The sequence below is a fragment of the Chiloscyllium plagiosum genome, unplaced genomic scaffold (genome assembly GCF_037043375.1).
Source record: "Chiloscyllium plagiosum isolate Xiang-an unplaced genomic scaffold, Cpla_swu_hap1 HiC_scaffold_27, whole genome shotgun sequence".
NCBI lineage: Eukaryota > Metazoa > Chordata > Chondrichthyes > Orectolobiformes > Hemiscylliidae > Chiloscyllium > Chiloscyllium plagiosum.
Window position 1 is genome coordinate 82,881,469 of NW_028270165.1, and position 19,697 is coordinate 82,901,165.

At 47.0% G+C, this 19,697-nt stretch overlaps 1 long non-coding RNA gene across 2 annotated transcripts; it reads left to right on the plus strand.

Moving 5' to 3' along the window:
* Positions 1-7,896: 7,896 nt before the first annotated feature.
* On the plus strand, positions 7,897-19,481 carry LOC148144730 (uncharacterized). 2 transcript variants are annotated; one of them, XR_015751644.1, is made up of 2 exons: positions 7,897-8,118; positions 19,290-19,481. It is a non-coding gene; the product is annotated as an uncharacterized LOC148144730 (long non-coding RNA). The 2 variants fall into 2 exon arrangements; XR_015751645.1 differs by lacking the exon at positions 7,897-8,118 and adding an exon at positions 14,128-14,223.
* The last annotated feature ends 216 nt before the right edge of the window (positions 19,482-19,697 follow it).

Below are 19,697 nucleotides of genomic sequence, written 5' to 3' on the forward strand. Positions count from 1 at the left end.
GGAGCAGAGGATCCGGAAAGAGAATTGTTGCTGAAGGTTTCGAATTTGTAGTGTGTACTGGGTGTCCTGTTCAGGTTCAAACTGTGTTGGGCTGAATGTGGTCCGGGGTCCATCTGAGATCAGATGGTTCCATAGGCAGTTCTGAGGAATAGCTGATTTTGATGAAGGGCTTCTGCCTGAACATCGATCCTGATGAAGGGCTTATGCCCAAAACATCGATTCTCCTGCTGCTGGGATGCTGCCTGACCTGCTGTCCTTTTCCAGCAACGCACTCTCGACTATTAGTACTCAAGAGCGCTTACATTCACTGGTCAGTTGAGCAGCTATTAAGACACACTTACTGATTTGGAACATGCAGTGGAGTCGGGAGATGTATACCTGTCATGTTTTATTCTGTGAAAAAGTCTATCCCATGGAAAGATTGGCTCCAGTTTGTCCCTTCCCCTGGAGGCTGTCAGGACGATAACATGGGAAACAGAGAATGCTTGTCCGGTACTGAAGGTTGGACAAATTGGAAAAATGAGAGTTTCTGATAATGTCTTACAATTCTGGTGGCTTTTGGAGGTATTTTTGAAATTGTCATGGTCTGTGTGACCCACTGATGTTCCCAGAGTCTGAGCCACACCACAAATGGCAGGATGGAGAAGGGTATGCAGACATGGGTTATATCCCTATCATAGAGTCATAGAACCTGACCGCATGGAAACAAACCTTTCCGTCCAACTCATCCATGCTGACCAGTTATCCCAAATTGGTGAGGCCACTTCTGAAAAATTGTGTTCTGTTCTGGCCTTCTTGCTATCAGAGGATGTTAAAGTTGAAAGGGCTCAGAAAAGATGTACAAGGATGTTGCCAGGTTTGGAGGGTTTTAGCTCTAGGGAGAGTCATAGAGTCGTAGAATCATGGAGATATACATATGGAAACAGACCATTCATTCCAAATTGTCTATGCTGACTAGACATCCAAACCTAAACTAGTCCCATTTGCCAGCACTTGACCCATATCCCTCAAACCGTTCCTATTCATATACCCACCCAGATGCCTTTTTGAATGTTGTCACTGTAGCAGCCTCCACCACTTCCTTTAATAGCGCATTCCATACACATGCCACCCTCTGCGTGAAAAAGTTGTCCCTTAGGTCCCTTTTCTCAGCGTAACCTTATGCCTGCTAGTTCTGGACTCCCCCACTCCAGGAAAATAACCTTGTCTATTTCCCTTATCCATGCTCCTCATGATTTTATAAACCTGTATAATGTCACCCCTCACCCTCTGACACTCCAGAGAAAGTAGCCCTATATTGGTCAGAGCATTGAGTATACGAATTGGGAGGTCTCTGTCCAATGGTCACTTACTGTTCCATTCAATAATTCTATAATTGGAAGTATATGACATAGCTAAAGGACAAAAATACAACATATAATTGTATTTGAATCTCGGAGACTAGCATATTGAATATATAACCATTTAATAACACTAGATAGATCTCTGTCCCTTCTCAAGTTCCAGTCCTGATAAATGCCTTGCGGACCTGAAAGCCTTGAGAGACAGAGAGAATCTGAAACCCCTTCCATTTGATTCACTTCCTCTTTTTCCAGCTGCTATAACTGAATGGTTTTACCCCTCCCCCTCTCACTCCCCATCTCCAACCCAGGGTGAGGAATGGAAAGGGGAGACATTGATTTGCTCCCAGATGTTGCCCAGAGGGAGGGAGTTTCCCTCTGAAACTGGCCTCGTCCCGCGTTGTGACGTTCACGATGGAGGGCGGGGCGTCGTGAAGGAGCCAATAGAAATCGCAGCGCCGACCGGTGATGTCGCTGTGTTCCAAGTCCTTTTGGCCAACGCACAAAGGGAGGGGTCCTTTGTCCGTCGCACAAAGAATGAACCATACTTGGCGACTGACCAATTGCAAACCCGGAGGACCCGAAAGGAGTCTGGTCCTCCTGCCAATCAGAGCTCACCTATTGTCTAAATGAGCTCGGGAAGCTGCTACTACTTGTCTTAATGAGATAGAGCTTCACCCCAGACTGCAACTTCCTTCCTCTGTCCAGCATCTGTGAGTACGGCACTTTCTTTCTGCACCCTTCCCATCCTTTTCAATTTCTTTTCTCGTTCTGGGGTTAAACTGATATCCCTGCCCTACCTCAGCTCGTCAGACGACATCTCTGTTATGCTAATCCCAGTATACAGGCGTATCAGACTGGTTCTGAAGCAGGTGAAAACCTGGCCAGGTGGAGCCATTTCTGCTCTTCAAGACAGTTTTGAGCGCACTGACTGGTGGGTGTTCAGGGAGACGACAAATGATAGCGATTCCATAAATTTAAAGGAGTACATGATGTCGGTGATTTCCTACATTAGCAAGTGTATTGACGGTGTCATTGTGTCCAAGACCATCACTTCTTGCCATGAATGACTGCAAAGGTGTGTGCAGTGCTGAGGATCTGTGATTCTACCTTCATAGCAGATGATAAGGCGGGCCTAACAACAGTGAGGGCCAACCTGACCCGGGCATCAAAGAGTCAAAATGTGCATACACAGAAAATACACAGCCACTTTCAGGACAGCAGTGATAAACTGAGCGTGTGGAAGGGCATCCAAGCCATCACTAACCACCGAACAGCATTGCCTGGTTGTGCTGGTGGTGCCTCCCCACTGCTGGATGAGTTGAACAACTTTTTATGCATAGTTTGAGGCACAAAATGATGTGGCAGCGAGGAACTCCAATCCCCACCCACCTCCCAATTCAGTCTCTCACGACCAGACTGTGCAACAATTTCTTCCCCCAAGCCATCAGACTCCTTAACACTATATGATTTGACTCTTTTTCTATCTAAAATTTTTTGCACAACTTTGAATTGCTGCTAGAAAAAATGTCTATTATTTATCATTCTTTTATTATGCCATAACTTGCGTGTTTTGTACTTCTGGTCCCTCGAAGTAGAGGAGATGACAGAAACATTGGAAGCTGGTGAGAGAACGTTCACAAAATTAATCCTGGGAATTGATGTGTTTGCTAATGATGCAAGGTTGAGTAGCTTAGTTAAGCATTCATTTGAGTTTGGATAAATGAGAGGAGATCTTAATGAATAAATATCAGAATCTTAGTGGGCCTGAAAGGTTAGTTGCCAAAAAGGTAGTGATCATTTGTGGGAGAGTCTCAGACCAGAAGGAATAGCCTCTAATCTTAAGTGTTTGCATATTTATGATGGAGATGAGGTGGATATCTTCTCTCAGAGGGTAATGAATGACAGGGCTATTGAAGTTCAATCACTAAGTACAGTCAAGGCAGATGGTGGGCAGAATTTGAGTCAAGGGAATCAATAATAAGGTATGAATGTGGATGTTTGGATTATAATATTAGACATTATGGTAATAAATGGTGGAGCAGATTCAATGGGCTGAATGGATTATTTTGGTCGAAGGTTTTGTAAACATCCTGTGGGATCTTGACAGGGCAGATATGGATAAAATGCTTCAACCTATGCATGATATTCAGACCTCGGGTTCCACAGGAACCAGAATTGTCTGTTTTGAATTTCTATCCTGTGCAGATGGTGATGCTTCCTGTAATCTCCTTTTACAGGGTATGAGAAAGGGAAGGAATTGCAGGCAGAAATATCAAAACAAGATCTGATAGAGACAATCATCATCAGCCTTTGAATCTCTCAGGATTTATTATTTCTCTGCTGCCCTGACTGCTTCGAAACGTTTCAATCATCAGTGAGACTGAGTCACACAGACCTGAGTGAGAGTGTCCCAGTGAACTGACTGTGGGAAGAGCTCTAAGCGGATACACAGCCTGAAATAGCAACATCACATTTGCAGTGGCAAGAGACAGAACACATTCCGTGTGAGTGGTCTTTCAACTGATTGTCAAACCTGGAGAGAGATCTGGATTTCCATGTGACGGAGAAACCGTGGAAATGCGAGGATTGCAGGAAAGAATTCAAATTCCTTTGTCTGCTTGATTCCCATCATTGTGGTCACACCGGGGAGAGGCCATTCACCTGCTCAGTGTGTAGGAAGGCATTCGTTCACCTATCCACCCTGGTGACTCACCAGTGGGTTCACACCGGGGAGATGCCATTAATTTGCTCAGTTTGTGGGAAGGACTTCACCCATTCGACTTCCCTGCTAACTCACCAGCACATTCACGCCAGCGAGAAGCCGTTCTCCTGCTCCACCTGCAGGGAGCACAGATTCATCGACCTTGCGGGTACACCAGTGTGTGCACACTGGAGAAAGGCCATTTACCTGCTCTGTGTGTGGGAAGGCCTTCAGTCGGTCGTCCCATCTGCTGAGACACCTCTTCAGCCACACCAAGTGGAGAGTTTTTAAATTCTTTGTGTAGGTGTGACTTGTATTAGTATTCAAGATAGCACACATTCATTGGTCAGTTGAGCATCTATTAAGAGGCTCTTAACGATTTGGAACATGCGGTGACATCAGGAGGTATATACCTGAAATGTTTGACTCTTTGGAGAAATCTGAGTTGGAAAGTGTCGCACTATAAGAAGTACAGCAGGTCAGGCAGCATCCGAGGGGCAGGAGAGTTGATGTTTCGAGGATAAGCCCTTCATCACATTCCAGTGCCATACTTTTTGACACTGACTTTCTAATATCTGCAGTCCTTGCCTCTGAGTCTGTGACGAAATCTGCCCGTGTAAAGATTGGCTCCACTTTCTCCCTTCCCAGTGAGGCTGTCAGGATGATTACATGGGTAAAAGAGAGAGCTCTTCCAGTGCTGAAGGTTGGACAATTAAAATCAGGAAAAATAAAGTTTCTTACTGCGGCTACAATCCTGGTAGCTTATGAGAAATGCCTCAGGGTATTTGGACATTGTCAGAGTCTGATGACCAACTGAGATCCACGGTTTGAACCACACAACAAGTGGCAGGATGGAGGGGGGAATGTAGACATGGGTTATATCCCTACCATAGAGCCATAAAACTCCACTGCACAGAAACAGATCTTTCAGTCCAACACGTCCTTACCAACCAGATATCCCAAATTGATTAGGCCATTTCTGGAATACTATGTTCAGCTCCAGTCTCTCTGCTTTGGGAAGGATTTAACACTTAAACGATTCAGAAAAAGTTTACAAGGCTGTTGCCAGGGTTGAAGCGTTTGAGGTAAAGAGAGAGGATGAATAGGCAAGGACTGGTTTTCTCTGAAGCATCAAAGGTTGAGGGGTAACCTTTATAGAGGTTACAAAATCATGAGTGTTATGGATAGGGTGAATACTGATACTGTTTCCCCAGTGTGGGCGAATCCAAACCCCCCCCCCTCCCCCCAGGATAAGGAATGGAAAGAGGGAGACATTGCTTTGTTCCCAGATGTTGCCCAGAGGGAGGGAGTCTCCCTTTGAAACAGGTAGATAAGATAGTGAAGAACATGTTTGGTATGCCTTCCTTTTTTGGTCAGAGCATTCAGTATAGGAGTTGGGAGGTCGTGTTGCGGCTGTACAGGATGTTGGTTAGGCCACTTTTTGAATATTGCATGCAATTCTGGTCTCCTTCCTATTGGAAGAATGTTGTAAAACTTGAAAGGATTCAGAAAAGATTTACAAGGATGTAACCAAGGTTGGAGGATTTGAGCTATATTGAGAGGCTGAAAAGTCTGGGGCTGTTTTCTCTGGAGCATTGGAGGCTGAGGGGTGACCTTATAGGGAATTATAAAATCATGAAGGGCATGGGTAGCATAGAAATATTGGGACACAGACTTTAACCTCATACTTTCAATGCATTATCTGAGCTGAGATGGCACCTATTGTTCAAGCTATCTTGAGAATGTAACTTTTGAAAAGATGAAAGATTTAAGCTAAATTTGTTTAATATTACATTCCTGAACAATAGTCTTGTGTGACTCCAGGCAGCTGGCCAATGACAGACAAGCTGTTTGGAGCATGGGATGTCAGTACCTGTCACCGTAGCTCCTATTGGCTCCTTTAGGAAGTCCTCCATATACACTTAGGGCTATCTGGCTGCATGAGGGTTTTCAGGTTCGTGTCCTGGATAATATGTGATCATCTGGCAATCTACAAGAATTGCCACCAATGTTATGTTTCTTTAACTGTACTGACCATGATCACTTATTTTGCAATTTGTTTTTTTTGCAGGAAGACATACGGAAAGAAATCTGAAAGCAAATGATACATCAACTTTTGACATAGCCACTTGATTCATTGGGACTAGAATATCAGCACCCATACCAATCGAGAAGAAATTTGTTTTTGTCTGCATGAGAGATTTTGGATACTGGTGTGGCAGGAAGAACATTGAGACACAGATACGCAAGTGAGGAAGATTCAGGGCACTGACTGTGAAAGGCACTTTTATGATTTACTCAGTTTGGGGGATCAAAACTACACCACCACAGACTGTTCACCTGCTGTGTGTGCAGGAAGAATTTGTCGATTCTTCCACCTTACTAACGCACCAGCAGGTCCATACTGGGGAGAGACCATTCACCTGCCCGGAGTGTGGGAATGGATTCAGTCAGATGTGCAACCCTGTGGACACGCCAGCGAATCCACACCAAGGAGAGGCCATTCACCTGCTGCCAGTGCAAGAAGGGCTTCACCAGTTCCTCCCACCTGCAGGGGCACCAGTGAGTTCATGTGCCATCTCGGGGGAATTGAAGGAGTGATGGCTAAATGCCATTATCAACTGGACGATCAACCCAGTTCTGGGGAATCATTGGTTCAAATCCCGCCACGACAGATGGCGGAATTGGAATTCGGTCAGAAATCTTGAGTTCAGAATTGGTTGTGGGGCGGGGGGGGGGGGGGGAGATATCTGATTCACTCATAACCTTTTTAGGGAAAGAAATTGCCATTGTGGGAAAGGATTCACTCAGTTGTCCTAGCTGCATTCTTTACCCAGTCTGGCCTACATGTGACTTCAGACCTACAGCAGTATGGTTGACTCTTGACTGTCCCTCCTCCCCCCTGGGGAGAAATTTACTTGAATGACGGCACGGTGGCTCAGTAGTTAGCACTGCTGCTTCACAGCAGCAAAGTTCCAGGTTCGATTCCAGCCTCGGGTTACTGTCAGTGTGGAATTTGCATGTTGTCCGTGTCTGCGTGTGTTTCCTCAGAGTGCTCCGGTTTCCTCCCACAGTACAAAAATGTGCAGGTCAGGTGAATTGTCCATGTTTAATTGCTCATAGTGTTAGGTGCATTAGTCAGAGGGAAATGGGTCTGGGTGGGTTACTCTTCGGAGGGTTAGTGTGGACTGGTTGGGCTGAAGGGCCTGTTTCCACATTGTAGGGAATCTAATCCAATCTAATCATATCTGAACCTAACCATATCCCTCTAAACCCTTCCTATTAATATACCCAGGGGAGAAAGTGAGGTCTGCAGATGCTGGAGATCAGAGCTGAAAATGTGTTGCTGGAAAAGCGCAGCAGGTCAGGCAGCATCCAGGGAACAGGAGAAACGTCGATTCTCCTGTTCCCTGGATGCTGCCTGACCTGCTGCGCTTTTCCAGCAACACATTTTCAGCTCAGTATTAATATACCCATCCAGATTCCTATTAAACATTGTAAATGCACCATCCTCCACCACTTCGTCTGGCAGTTCATTCATTACACACACCACCCTCTGCGAAAAAGTTGCCTCTTCGGACCATTTTAAATCTTTCTCCCCTCATCTTAAACCGATGCCCTCCAGTTTACAACTTCATCTGCCCTGGTGAAAAGGCTTACAAAAGTTGAGCAGCCAGACAAAATGCAAAAAGAATACAACGTCGAGCTACAGGGAAAAATAAAATTGTGGCTCCAGCCGTTTTTTCTCCTTTTGGCCTTTAGATCCTTTACATCTGTCAGGAACAGTTGTCACCAAAGCGCACACTGCGCATGCTCCGAGGTGTCAGCGAGGAAGGCGCATGCTCACCGGTGTCAGCAAAGTAGTACGCATGCTCCTCGAAGTCCGAAGAACGGCACGCGACTTCCTTTTGATGGACCAATGGTAAAGCCTGGAGGACCGGATGGAGATTGGTCCTCCTGCCAGTTAGAACACCCCTATTGTCTGAATGCAGAAGGAGGACCATAAGCTTCTGTAGCTGCTGTGAAGATTGAGCTTCAGCCCAGACTGTAACTTGCTTCTTCTGTCCAACATCTGTGAGTACAGCACTTTCTTTTCTCACCCCCTTTTCCATTTAGTTTTCATTTTGGTGTTCAATTATAGTCATAGAGATGGACAGTACGGAAACAGACCCTTCGGTTCGACTCGTTCATGTCGGCCAGATATTGCAACCTAATCTAGTCCCGCTTGCCAGCACCCAGCCGATATCCCTGTTCATATAGTGTTGATTTGCAGCAGCTGAAAGGAAATGTTGGACCAGGTCTGTGTCTCAGTTGGCAAACACAAGGCAAATGCAGTACCTCAATGTGAAGCTATAGCCTTTGCCGTGGCAAGAAAAACAGAAAGGTGGTGCGTTTTTAAATGTGATACATTGGGATGTGGAGAAAGTGAGGATTGCAGATGCTGAGGATCAGAGTTGCATCCATATTCCCAATTTCTTCATTTCCACTGCATCTGCTCCCAGGAGGACCAGTTCCAATACCGTACAACCCAGATGGCCTCCTTCTTCAAAGACAGCAATTTCCCCCCAGACATGATCGACAATGCTCTCCACCGCATCTCCTCCACTTCCCGCACCTCTGCCCTTGAGCCCCGTCCCTCCAATCGCCACCAGGCCAGAACCCCACTGGTCCTCACCTACCACCCCACCAACCTCCATATACATCGTATCATCCGTCGTCATTTCTGCCACCTCCAAACGGACCCCATCACCAGGAATATGTTTCCCTCCCCTCCCCTATCAGCGTTCCGAAAAGACCACTCCCTCCGTGACTCCCTCGTCAGGTCCACAGCCCCCACCAACCCAACCTCCACTCCCGGCACCTTCCCCTGCAACCGCAAGAAATGCAAAACTTGCGCCCACACCTTCAGATACCTGAAGAAGAGCTCATGCCCGAAACGACGATTCTCCTGCTCCTTGGATGCTGCCTGACCTGCTGTGCTTTTCCAGCAACACATTTTCAGCCCACACCTTCCCCCCCCTTAGTTCCCTCCAAGGCCCCAAGGGATCCTTCCATATCCACCACAAATTCACCAGCACCTCCACACACATCATTTACTGCATCCGCTGCACCCGATGTGGCCTCCTCTACATTGGGGAGACAGGCCGCCGACTTGCAGAACGTTTCAGAGAACACCTCTAGGACACCCGGACCAACCAACCCAACCACCCCGTGGCTCAACACTTCAACTCCCCCTCCCACTCCACCAAGGACATGCAGGTCCTTGGACTCCTCCATCGCCAGACCATGGCAACATGACAGCTGGAGGAAGAGCGCCTCATCTTCCGCCTAGGAACCCTCCAACCACAAGGGATGACCTCCGATTTCTCCAGTTTCCTCATTTCCCCTCCCCCCACCTTGTCTCAGTCCCAATCCTCAAACCCAGCATCACCTTCCTAACCTGCAATCTTCTTCCTGACCTCTCCGCCCCCACCCCCACTCCAGCCTATCACCCTCACCTTAACCTCCTTCTACCTATCGCATTTCCAACGCCCTTCCCCCAAGTCCCTCCTCCCCACCTTTTATCTTAGCCTGCTTGCCACACTTTCCTCATTCCTGAAGAAGGGCTCATGTCCGAAACGTCGATTCTCATGCTCCTTGGATGCTGCCTGACTTGCTGCACTTTTCCACCAACATATTTTCTGCTCTGATCTCCAGCATCTGCGGTCCTCACTTTCTCCTAAAAGTACAGCTAATCAGGCAGCATGAGAGTTGATGTTTTGGGCACAAGCCCTTCATCAACAATGATGTGTAGATGTACAATGGGACCTCAGTGTCCTTCTGCACCAGTCACTGCCAGTTGTCGGACAGGTGCAGCAAGCTATCAGCAAGGCAAGTGGTATATTAGCAAGAGGAATTGAGTTCAGAAGTGGGGATGTCTTCCTTCTGTTAGGGGGGTCATTGAACGTATTCACTGCTGAGTTCATCTGATATTTTGAACAACAATGAAATGGATGTTTATGGGGGATATTAAGAAAATGGTTTCAAGACCAGCATAGAACAGTTACAGTGTCAGACAGCACAGAAACAGCCCCTTCAGTCCAACTAGTCCATGCTGACTATGTTCTCTAACTAAACTAGTCCCACCTACCAGTATTTGGTCCATATCCTCTGAATCTTTCCTATTCAGATACTTATCCAAATGTCCTTTAAATGCTATAACTGCACCACTTCCTCTGGACATTCATTCCACACGCGAACCACTCTGTGTAAAATGAAAAATAATGTCCCTCATGTTTTTCAAATCTTTCTCCTCTCTCCTTCAAAATTTGCTCCCTAATCTTGAAACCCCCACCCAAGGGAAAGGACATCTGCCATTCACGTTAGCTAGATCTGTCATGATTTAATCAACCTCAGTAAGGTCACCTCTCAACCTCCTATGCTCCAATGAAAAATGTCCCAGCCTGTCCACCAAAATGTAGGTATATTCATATCCAGTTATGATCTGTGCAATACTGGTCCAGGCACGAAAGACCAAATGTCCTAGTCCTGCTCCCAATTCTCACCCTCTGTGTCCAGGACAGCAAGAGACCATAACACATTGGAGCTGAGATTAGGCCATTCAGCCCATCAGGTCTGCTGATAGCACACAATCGCAGCTGATAAGTTTCTCAGGCCCATTCTCCTGCTTTCTCCCCGTAACCCTTGATCCCCTTGATACTCAAGAACCTGTCTACCTCCGTCTTAAATATTCTCAATGACCTGTCCTTTACAGCCTTCTGTGGCAATGAATTCCAAAGATTCACCACTTTCTGGTTGAAGGAGTTTCTCCTTATCACAGTTCCAAAAGGCCTTCCCTTTACTCAAAGGCTGTGCCTTCAGGTTCTTGTCTCTCCTACCAATGGAAACATCTTCCCAACATCCAGTCTGTCCATGCCATTCAGTATTCTGTATGTTTCAATTAGAGTGTGGGCCTGTGTATCAGCATGAACCAGACCCTTCAGGATGAGATGCAGCAGGAATTAGGTGGGATTAAGATTTTCAGCTTCTAGGGAATAAGAGAGTTTGCTATAAATGGGAATTGAGCAGATGGGTCATTGGGCCGAGGAGTGGGAGATGGAGTTTAATTTAGACAAATGTGAGGAGTTGTATTTTGGTCAAGCAATCCAGGCAGAACTGACACAGTTAAGGGGAGTGTTGCTGAACAAAGACCTTGGAGTGCAGGTTCATAATTCCTTGAAAGTGGAGTCTCAGGTAGCTACGATAGTAAAGAAGGAATTCAGTATGCTTTCCTTTCTTGGTCAGAGCATTGAGTATGGGAGTTGGGAGGTCATGTGGCTGCTGTCCACGAAATTGGTTGGGCCACTTTTGGAACACTGCATTCAATTCTAGTCTCCTTGATATAGAAAAGATGTTGTGAAACTTTGAAAGAGGTTGGAAAAGATTTACAAGGTTGTTGCCAGACGTGGAGGGTTTAAACTACTGGGAGAGGGAGAATAGGCCAGGGATATTTTCCCTGGAGCATCAGAGACTGAGGGCATTGACGTTGTAACGGGCATGGATAGGGTGAATACCCAAGATCTTTTCCCCGGGATGGTGCAGTCCAAAACTAGACGGTGCATATTTGAGGTGAGAGGAGAATGATTCATAAGTGTGGTTGTGAAGATTGGACTTTCAGAGCAGCTGTCAAAGATGTTTTGCCCTGACTGGGAGCAGAAGTTGTAACAGTGAAATCTTTCATTTATGAGCAAACAACTGAGTGAGTGAGTCCGTCCGGGATTTTGGGGGGAGGAGGGAATTCATTGCACTTTGGGGATGCAGCCCTTCCCTATCCAGTCATTTCTGCTGTTGGGTGAGACTAGACCTCAAGATTCGGGGGAGTAGCTTTCAAACACCCATTAGGAGAGAATCTATGGAATTCTCTGCCCAATGAAGCAGTAAAGGCCACTTCAGTATATTGAAGACACAGTTGGATGGGTTTTTGCATGGTTGGTGAATTAAGGGTAGCTTTGACAATGCAGGGAGGAGGAGCTGCGATGATCTTAATGAATGGCAGAGTAGGCCTGACAGGACAAATGGCCTACTCCTGCTTTTATTACTATGGAACTATAACCCTGCATTTCCCATGGCTAACCCAGCTTCAGGATGACAAGGATTGGATCCTGAATATTGAGGGGGTAGTCAAATGGGAAGCGAGGTCAAGGTAGAGGGTTGGCACTGCTAATCAAAGCATTGATCACAGGGTAGTCTGGTGTCAGCTCAGATTTCAGGTCCTGATTTCTCTCTCCTCTGTTGATCTCCCTGTTCGCTTAGAGTAAGATGTTGGCCTGTCAGCTCTGCTGGATTTCTGCTGAAGCTTTGACACCCATTTTTACACCATTTGGAACAATAAAACATTGGGTCAATTGAGACCCAACCCACCATCTCTCAGCCTGTCAACCATTCAGATACAGTGTTGTCATAGCAGGGAATCAAACAAGAAAAACGAATCAAAATTAAAAATAAATAGATCCTCGTGCTTAATGTTTGTTCACTAGTAAGTAAACTAGAATAGGGTTCTCCCAGGATTCTTATAGTGCCCTATTTTGAGGAATTCTGTCCCTTACATCTAACTATTAGTCCCCAGCTATAATTTACAACAACATTTACAACCACAGAAATAAAGCATGTTATCTCAATGTCTGTGTGATATGCAGCACAGAAATAGACTTTTTATTTCTCTCATGCGTGTGTGTGTATACACACAAGTCCATTGCAGTGAATTTATATTTGCAGCATTATATTTGCCGATACATTCTATTTTGCTCCTAAAATGAACAATCTCCAGGCAGTCAATACATGTAGTATTATGTAAATTCAACTTTTGAAAATAGAACCAGCCTGACTCAAGGTTAGGATACAGACAGACTCTGATCTCACACCTTTCATGCATTGTCTGAGCTGAAATAGTCGTAGAGATGTACAGCACAGAAATAGATCCTGCGATCCAACTTGTCCATGCCGACTAGATATCCCAACCCATCTAGTCCTACCTTCTCACACCCACCCCATATCCCTCCAAACCCTTGCTATTCATATATTCCATCCAGATCCCTTTCAAATGTTGCAATTGTACTAGCCTCCACCTCTTCCTCTTGCAGCTCATTCCGTACATGTACCACCCTCTTTGTGAAAAGGTTGCCCCTTAGGTCTCTTTTATATCTTTCCCCTCTCACCCTAAACATATGCCCTCTAGTTCTGCCATTCCCCCCTCCCTCCCCAACCCCCCACTCTCCTCCCCCCCAAACCCCACTCTCCTCCCCCCCAACCCCCCATCCCCTCCCAACCCCCCATCCCCCCCCAACCCCCCATCCCCCCCCCAACCCCCCATCCCCCCAGACTGAAAGATGTCATCTTTTGTTATAAAACCATAGTTATCTCGAAGGTGCCTTGCAGGAAATTGTGGGATTTACGGGATTTACATATTTGTGATACCTGCAACACATTCTAAAAGATGAAAGATTACACAATCCAGGTTTGTTCAATAGATCATTTCAGTGGCAGGGCACTGTCATGTTTTTTCATAAATTCTATGCGTTATGATCTTATTCTCCACAACCACCTGAAGGAGTAGCGCTCGAAATGCTACTCCTTTCAAATAAACCTGTTGGATGATAACCTGGCGTTGTGTGATTTTTAACTTTGCCAATCCACCTTTACCTGGACAATGCTAAATTATCCATAGTGCCAGGGTTGTGCAGGCTCGGGTGGATTAGTCAGGGGGTGAATGTAGAGGAATGGGTGTGGGTGGGTTACCCTTTGGAGGGTCGGTGTGGACTCGTTGGGCCGAATTGCCTGCTTCCACACTATGGGGATTTGTTGAAGGGAAGGGATTTTCCCAACTGTGCAGGGCAGCGCCGGCCGTCCGGAGCGGACGTAATGCGGGTCAGTCTGACACCGACCGCAGCAGGCGCAGTGAGGGTCAGCTGGACGCCGGCCATCCGCAGCAGGCGCAGTGAGGGCCAGCCGGACGCCGTCCGTCCGGAGCAGGAGCAGTGAGGGTCAGCCGGACGCCGTCCGTCCGGAGCAGGAGCAGTGAGGGTCAGCCGGACGCCGTCCAATCCGAGCAGGCGCAGTAAGGGTCAGCCGGACGCTTTCCGTCCGGAGCGGGCGCAGCGAGGGCCAGCCGGATCCAGGCCCTCCGGAGCACGTGTAATGCAGGTCAGTGGGACGCCGGCCATCTGGAGCAGGCGTAATGCGGGTCAATCGCACGCCGGAGTCCGGAGCCGGCGCAGTGCGGGGGCTGGGTGTTGGCCTCGGTCCGCCCTTGTGAATCATTATTGATGTCACAACGCGGAAGTGGCCCTGTCAGTTTCAGAGTGAAACTCTTTCCGTCTGGGCAACTCTTCATCCTGGGGGCGAGAGAGAGAAGGGAGGGACATTTGTTCACTTTAGCAACTGGAGTGAACAAACTCCGCTATGAATCTTAATTACCCGTGTGAGTGAAGATGGAACTATAGGTTGTTTTCCCTAGCGCGGCAGTGTCTGAGGGGTGACCTTATAGACTTGTATAAAATCATCAGTGGTGTGGATCGGGTAAATAGACAAGGTCTTTTACCTGGGATAGGGGAGTCCAGGACGAGGTAGTAACAAGGTTTAGGGTGAGGGTGGGTGGGGTGGACATTTAAAAGCATCAGAAGAGGAAGTGATGGAGGTTGGTACAATTACAGTATGTAAAAGACATTTGGATTGGTGTATGAATAGAAAGGGTTAAGAAGCATATGGGCCAAGTGCTGGCAAATGCAACTAGATTAATTTAGGATATCTGGAAGACTTTGGCTGAAGGATCATTTTCTGTGCTGTATATCTCTATGACTCTGGCTTTCCACTAATGTTTGCCACATCTGTATGTTCAGTTTCTCTCTGGTGTCAGTGTTAACGCCTTGATGTCTCATTTTGTTCCCCTCTTCCTGGGGGCGTTAACCATTTTGGATCTGGTTGTTCCTCAAGAAGCTGCATGGCAGGTTCACCCTGAATTAACATTTTTGTTTGCTTCCCAAAATTAGACCTGTTCGCTCTCAGCAGCAGCATCCCAATGTCGTGGAAGATATTAACTTTCAGGTGGAGTTATCCAAACTTCAGAGAGATGTCAGTCTTGATATTTTTGCTTTTCTGCCCCAGTAAGATCCTGAATCAGTACCTTCAGGAGAATTAGTTAAAAGGGAGTGAGAACAGAGAGAGAGAGTGGGATGGTGCTTTCAATTTTGTGGAAAATTCTGCAGAAAGTAGAATTGCTTGTTCTGAGTTTCTATTCTGGACTGACAGTGATGATATTTGTAATCTCTTTTTACAGAGTATTTGAAGATCGAAGTTTCAAATCAACAGATGAAGGGCTTATGCCCAAAACATCAACTCTCCTGCTCCTCAGGTGCTGCCTGACCTGATGTGCTTTTCCAGCACACTTCTCGACTCACTGTACGGCATCTGCAATCCTCGCTTTGACATCAATATCTGACAGTCACTCAATCCATTAGGACCTCAGCAATTTTCAACTTAGATTCTGTGAGAAGGAGCAAAGCTTTTTGGTTCCTGTTTCAGTACATTTTCAGCATCAGTGGGACTGGATGAGAGACCCACTGTTGAACCGCACTGAATGTGGAGCCTGGAAGAGTGATACGGCCTGGAACGAGGAATTCACGGTGGGGAAAGGCTATACACGTGTTTGTGTGCAGCTGAAGCTTTGGCCATGGAGAATCCTGAGGAATCTCACCCTGTGGAGAAACCGTGGAAGTGTGGCGACTGTGGAAAAGGCTTCCGTGTCCCGTCTGCCCTGGAGATTCATCAGCGCAGTCACACCAGGGAAAGGCCATTCTCCTGCACCGAGTGCAGGAAGAGTTTTACCCAGGCCTCCACCCTGCTGAGGCACCAGCTGGTCCGCACGGGGGAGAGGCCATTCTCCTGCCCTGAGTGCTGGAAGGGCTTTACCCAGGCCGCCTCCATGCTGAGGCACCAGCGGCGCCACACAGGGGAGAGGCCCTTCAGGTGTCCCGAGTGTGGGAAGGGCTTTACCCGGCCCTCCATCCTGCTGACCCACCAGCGGGTCCACACAGGAGAGAGGCCATTCCCCTGCCCCGAATGCGGGAAGGTCTTCAGCAATTCCTCCCACCTTCTGACCCACCGGCGTGTCCACACGCGGGAAAGGCCCTTCAGCTGTCCCGAGTGTGGGAAGGGATTCAGTCAAGTGGGCACCTTGCGGAAGCACCAGCTGCTCCACACCGGGGAGAGGCCGTTCAGCTGCCCCGAGTGCTGGAAAGCTTTCAGTGATTCCTCTGCCCTGCTGAGACATCAGCTGGTCCACACGGGGGAGTGGCCTTTCGGGTGCCCCGACTGCGGGAAGGGCTTTAGCGATTCCTCCAATCTCCAGACCCACCGGCGGGTCCACACAGGGGAGAGGCCCTTCAGTTGCCTCGAGTGCGGGAAGGCCTTCACCTGCTCCTCCCTCCTGCGGAGGCACCAGCGAGTTCATTTGCCATCACAGGGGGTTGAAGGAATGACAGCCTAGTGCCATTATCAACTGGACTAACAACCCAGTTCCGGCGAATCCTGCCGCGGGAGATGACGGAATTGGAATTCGGTCAGAAACCTGGAGTTCAGTATTTAACGATGAAACCATTTTTCGGGGCAAAGAAAACCCCCATCTGACTGACTCATGTCCTTTTTAGGGAAGGAAACTGTTGTTAGGGGAAAGGATTCACTCAGCCGTCCCAGCTGCATTGTTTCCCTGGTCTGGCTTACGCATGACTGACTCCAGACCAACAGCAGTGTGGCTCTATCTTTTTTTTCTCCCATTGGCCTTTGGATAGTTAGAAACTGTCAGTAACTCCATCTCCACAGAGTCTACTACGCATGCTCCTCAGTGTCAGCAAAAACACCGCGCATGCTTGTAGCTGTCCGCAAAAACGGTGCTATGTTGTTTTGATGGACCAATGAGGAGTACTGGAGGACCGGTAGGAGTCTAGTGTTCTTGTTAAAGACAGCCTCTCTATTGTCTGAAGGTGGACCATTAGCTTCTCAAGCTGCTGCTGCTTCTCTCGATGAATGAAGATTGAGATTCACCACAGACTGGAACTTCCTCTGTCCAACATCTGTGAGCACAGCGATCTCTCTTCTCTCCCCCTCTTCTACTCTCTTTTTTTTCATGCTGGGGTTCAATTTGTGACTTGAAGCAACTAAAAGCAAAGGGAGGGAATCCAGGGAGGGGACAGACTGGAAAAGTTGGTCCAAGTCTGTGTCTCAATTGGCAAACACATGGCAAATGTATTACCTCAGTGTGAAATTATAGCCGGTGTTGTGGAAAAAGAAAACAGCACAAAACATTGTTTAAATGATCATATATTGGGATGGCAGAAGCTGGAGATCAGAGTCAAAAAATGTGGCACTGGAAGCACAGCAGGTCAGACAGCATCCGAGGAGCAGGAGAGTTGATGTTTCAGGCACAAGCCCTTCATCAGGAATGTTGTGTGGATGGACAAAGAGGTCTCAGCGTTTTTTCACACCAGGAGAAATTGAGGTCTGCAGATGCTGGAGATCAGAGTTGAGACTGTTGCTGGAAAAGCACAGCTGTTCAGGCAGCATCAGAGGAGCAGGAGAATCGACGTTTTGGGCTGATTCTCCTGCTTCTTGGATGCTGCCTGACCTGCTGTGCTTTTCCAGCAACATGTTCTTCCACACCAATCAATGCCAGTTGTCAGACAGGTGCAGCAAGCAATGCGCAAGGCAAGTGGTATATTAGCAAGAGGAACTGAGTTCAGAAGTGGGGATGTCTTCCTGCAGGTATGGGGTCACTGAATACATTCAAGGCTGAGTTCATCTGATATTTTAAACAACAATGAATTGGATGGGTATTGGGGAAGGCAAGAAAATGGTTGTGATGACCAGTAAAAGAAGAGTTAAAGTCAGACAACACAGAAACAGACCCTTATCCGAGGATGGATGTGGTGTTCCCTACATTGGACAAACAGGCAGAAAACTAGCCACTAGGATATATGAACATCAACTAGCCACAAAAAGACATCACCCACTATCCCTAGTATCCTTACAGATGCATGAGGAAGGACACCACTTCGACTGGCACAACACATCCACCCCAGGACAAGCCAAACAGAGACACGCATGAGAATTCCTAGAAGCATAGCATTCCAACCAGAATTCTATCAACAAATACATTGACTTGGATCCCATTTACACCCCCCCCCCCCGAAAAAGAACAGGAAATGACATTGCCATACGAAATGATGCCACCACAGGAAATGACATCACCAACCCAAACATCTAAATAGAAAGTGGGCTACACCACTGGTGCTTCATCTGGAGGCTCACTGCAGATGTTACCTAGTATAGTGATGGAAAATGAACCTTTCAGCTCAGCGAGCAAACCTACATCCAGAACCTCACCCTGAGCTACAAACCTTCTCAAAACTCACCAGTTTCATGGTCCAATCTGGTTGCTGAAATTCTTCATATTGATGGATCCACTCCAATTAAACACTGGGAAGAATGAAGCCACTGGTTTCCAGTTTTTGCATCCATCTTCATTCCTCAGCCTCCATTCTCTCCCTTATAACTCTCAGATTCAGCCAGGCTGTTCATAACTTGCTGCATTGGATTCTGAGAGGAGGTTCTGACCTGTGCCAGCACAAAGCCTCCTGTATCCGCCTCTGTCATCTCATTCGAGCCTGTCCCATTCCCAAAGTAGCTGCTGCTGCCGGAATCATCTTTGGTCCCTTCCTTACCTCCAGGCTTGACTACTTCACTGCTGCAATCAATAATTTTACGCATTTGCCCTTCTGTAAACTTGAAATCATCTAAGACTTTGCTCTTGTATCATGGCAACAATTCTCATTCCTCTGTGGCTCATGTGTCCACTGACCTGTGCTGGTGCCCATTCAAGCAACAACCAAATTTTAAAATTCTCATTTTAGTCTTCAAATCTCTCCAATGGTTTCTCCCATCTTTATCTTTGTAATCTCTGTCTGTTGAGATGAGTGTACTGCTCCAATAGTGAGTGTCTTTGAACAGAACTTGCAGGTAATGGTCTCCCATGTAACTGCTGCTCTTGACCTTCTTAACGGTAGTAGTTTGAAAGGAGCTATCTAAAGAGTTTTGACTTTCCAAACATCCTGATATTGCTTCCTTGATAATTGATTCTAACAACTTCCCATTAACAGCTGTTGAACTAACTGGTTTGCAATTTCTCACGTATTGCTTCTCTCCCTTTTTGAATACAGGTGTTACATTAGTATTTTTCCACTCCAGTGGATTCATAAGATATCAGAGGCCATTCAGCCCAGCAAGTCTGCTCCGTCACCCAATCATGGCTGAAGTCAACTCCTTTCTGGCGCTTTCTCTTCGTAACCTTTGATCACCTTGACAATCAAGAATCTACCTATCTCAGTCTTAAATAAACTCAATAAATCTTTCTTGTGTCCAAGGAATTTTGGAATATTGTAACTAACGTATCCACTGCCTTTAGTACATTAGAATGTGGGCCATTAGGCCCAGGGGACCTGTCCGCCCTCAATCCCGATAGTGTACCTATCGACGTTGATTGTTTAAGTTCTACCCTTTCTACAGCCTCTGACTTGCCTGTTCCAATAGGGATAGTATTGCTGTCCTCCAATGTGAAAGCTGAGGAA